Here is a 4,129-nt window from a genome sequence, read left to right on the forward strand (position 1 = left end):
GATATCTTATTTTTATGCAGTATACTTGTCGGTCATTTTCAGGTTTTCGTTTGTTTGGTTTTAACTATGTCTTTTTACTTCTGAAGCCTTTTGAGACCCACCTGACTTAAACATTTCTATTACCCATAACGTCATTTCTTTCACATTTAAAAGTCTCCAGAAGTATTTTCGAATACATATTATTTCACTCGTCTTTGCACCTTCGACACATATGGAATTCATTGTGTGTCTACACACTGTCTCACAGAATTTATTGAATGACTCAGTTTTCCCCAGAAAGAAATGTGGTATTCACTCCAGTGCGTTCTAAAGTTCTTGCTTAAAGTAGATTTCATAAGGAAGGGCAAAAATGGGCCGAGGACAAAATTCGGGATCCTGACTAAAGTCCGGCGCAACAGAGAATCAACCCAGGATGGTCCCGTCCACCCTAAACATCTGCTGCGAGCTCGCGGCTCCAGGCTCCGCTTGGCTGTGGCGCCGGAACCTGCCTGTCCGGTCCTTCGCCAAGGCGCGCTCGAGATCAAAACACAACACCCGCGAAGACGTCCGAGGACGCGAAAGGTTTCGTGATGCACAGTCAGGGGACCCAAAGCAGCCAATCTTGCGGGGTGGGCAGGGTCTACTGCAGGTCACTTGGAGACTCGCTTATCGGCCACGCCCTCAGCCCAGGACTGGGTACTGCCAGTGACCGAAAGGAAGGCTCCGCCCCATGCTCCGCCACCTTGCGTCTTCACACCTGCAAATGGCGGGTAGGACCCTGGGATCGCAGCACTGACTGGCTGCTGGAGATGAACTTACTCTACTAGCAGGGGCTTTGCTTCAGACCCCTGAGCGAGGCAAGTGCCAAGAGCTTGGACTCCGCGTCTGTCCCGGTCGGCGTGCGACATTAACAGATAAGTGGGAGACTGACAGAAAAACGGCAGTGTGGGGGAATATGCCATGCGAATTCCCCTTAGCCGAAGATCTTTAAATTCCGGTCTAAGAGCGCAAGGGTCCAAATCTCATCAGCCTTGAGGGACATAGAAGCTCGTCACCTTGAGGTAACGAACCCACCCACATCATCTTACCTGGAAAGACCTCAAATGTCATCGTCCTGACAAATCCCAGCAATGTTTAGACCCCAGCGAACACCTTGAAAACAAAAATTGCCCTCAGCCCGAGGCAACCTCAAACCCCTCATCCTGAGAAACACTACCTATAGCACCTATTGGAAGACAAAACTCACAGTCAGATATCCGAAATGTCCTCATCCGGGAACTCTTAGTCCCGACTGCTTCAAAGGCCTCTGCTTCACGCAGTGTCTGGGAACCGTCTTAATGAGAGCTCTCACAATTCATCAGCCTGGAAGATCCCAGCTCTCTCAACCTGAGCATATCAATGGTTTCCTTCTGAAAGACCTCATATCTTGTCCTTAGAGACCACAATTACCACTAGCATGATGGACCTAAAATCATTTCAGCCTGAGAGACACTTTCCTCGTGACGGCCGAGCATGCTTTAATGCTTTATGGCCAGATTTCCCAGCAACCTCAAGTGGGCTGCTACAACTCCCCATGAGAAATACGCATTTCCGATCTCTGCAAGAGCATGCTGATGTTCAGTCTGACCCAATTACCAGAAGTAGGTGCCTCCAAGTTTCCTTTGTGCTTCTTTGGCCTCTAAGCTTAGGGCGTCCCCCAACCACTCATAGCCATGTCCATCCTCCTGCCTTTGCCTCCTTTCCTGAAATGAGCCCAGTTACAGGAGAGCTATCGGTACTTTTTCCTACATGCACACATCCTCTTAGGGTCTCTACATCTCCCTTCTCTGGATGCCTTACTTGATAGAGAGGACAGGTTTGGCTCTGGGTAGTGGTCTGCAGTATCAGCCCCTCTCAGCACCTTCTCCACAACAGGCATCTTGGCCTTAGGGCTGGGAAACTCAGTGGGCCTTTGTGGTCCTGGCAACATGAGGCTTGTGGGAGACACCAGGAGGATAGGGCATAAGCTCAAGGTGAGTGTTGAGGGAGGCAAAGCCAGCCTCTAAGCGACATTTATGGTGCAAGGGGCCTGGTGATAAGAAGCTGGTCACCAGAGGACCACAGACACGGAGCCTGCACTGGTGAGTGACTGTCTCTCAGTATGTACACAGAATGGCGTATTCTGTACTTTCTAGCGCATGGAGGGGGAGAGAAAAGGATAGGAGCAACAACACCAGCTCTAAGTAAGAGGAGAGTTAGGAAAGTGTTCAGTGTTTGCTCAGGTATCAGGACAGGATTGTGAGGGAGAGAAAACATTCACCCTTGTTTCGAAGAGACTACCCAGAGATCTCAGTCTATACCGTGCATGCAGGTAGGTGAGAAGACCTGGTTCAAAGTTCTGACTTGTATTCTGATGTTATTGATGGAATCTATCATTTTCTCTGGGCCAACAATGCTTTCCAAGACATTAACATGCACTTCTCTAAGAAGAATAGAGAGACATGGCAGACTGGGAGAAAATCTATTTCAGGAATGTGAAAAAGAACTATGATGTGCTTCTGGCTACAAATAATAGGAAGTCCCTGGTGCAGATGAGCCTAGAAAATACGAATCTCCTATATAACCTTGGCTTTCTCTTAGGCAGCTCCAATTGCCTACAGTTTTCTTCTGTGTGGAGAACAATCTGGAGGGAAATTTTGGTCTTTTCTGTCAGTACAGGACTGACACTAACAATGCAGAGCTCAGGATACCTTGCTCTAGACTCTCCAAGCCCATCAGAGTGAGTCACTCTGGCTTTGTTGTGCTTTGTTTCTCTTTCAAGCTGTTTCCTTTCAGGATGATTGTTTCTTTCTAGGTTTCATTTATTCTAATACAGGATTTCTGTATCAATGCAGGCAGGCTATCAAACCTACGTGGATGACTCTGAGGACTGATTCCAAGAAAGCAAGCAGAGAGGTCAAAAGGACTTAGAGGAACCATCCCGAAACTTATCAGGGTTTCAGTCTGAGCTGCATCACAGTAGGTGACAAGGAGACCGTGTTTGCTTGTTTAGCAAAGAAGATGCAAAATAGTATGTTATACACTAAGCTATTCACATAATACTTTTCAGTGTGTAAAATAATGATATATATAATTTATAATATATACCCATATAGCCACAGACATACACAGTAATAAGCAGTAAGTGTATAATAACCTGCGAGTGAGTACGATCAATTCCGAATAGTTATCATCAAAAGAGAAGGAGGAAGCTCTGGCAGATGACTTGGCTGTGTCTTGGATAAATTTTTCTTTGTTTTTGAAAAATGAAATAGAAATAAAAGATCTGAAGCCACTGTGGCCATGTTGAGATAGGACTTTATGCTTGTGGATGTATAGGTTATCTGGTAACGTTGTCTGTACTTTTCTATTTGAGTAAAATGCATCATTTTTAAAGGAAGATTAGGTTTGCTAACTATGAACAATTAGAGGGCAAAAACTTACTTAAGAAAACTTACTTAAGCTGTAATCCACCAAAGAGATTTCTAACATTATTCTCAGTATATTTGTGATTAGATTAAATATCATAGAAGAAATTATGGAGATGTGGAAAGATACCTAATGCATTTGTGTATATTTTATCATACCACGTAATCTTCTTACCCCTAAATAATTCTGATTCTTTGTCTTGACTAAAGAAGGAGGCATTTTCAGAAAGCTGTTGAGTTATCTTGATGCCACCCACATGTCACAGACCAGAGATAGAAACACATATATAAAATGAGTGCAGTCATAAAAGAGAAATAAATAGCTCCTTTCCTTTTCTGCTCTCAGGAGAGTTTAGAAGAAAGTCAATCTGCCTAAACCAGAGAGAGCAACTTGGACTGGTTCTGTGATTTCCTCGTCTATGAATTTCTGATTCCTCAGGCTTATGAAAAAAAAAAACAGCGTAGGAGCTCTGAAAGCCAGCATGTGGTTGTCCACAAAGGTTTCGACATGAAAGAGGGTTTATCGTACATGTATACATCTTATCTGGACTCAGTGAAAACCCACAATCCTGTATATTTATTTATTTATCCCTATGTTTAACAACACATGCCGTAAATTGATCCTCTTTTAATGTTGGAGTGTACAGTACAGTATTGGGAACTATGTGTACTACAACACATCCCTAGAACTTTGTCACTTTGCA

This window comes from Pteropus alecto, unplaced genomic scaffold (genome assembly GCF_000325575.1).
Source record: "Pteropus alecto unplaced genomic scaffold, ASM32557v1 scaffold436, whole genome shotgun sequence".
Lineage (NCBI taxonomy): Eukaryota > Metazoa > Chordata > Mammalia > Chiroptera > Pteropodidae > Pteropus > Pteropus alecto.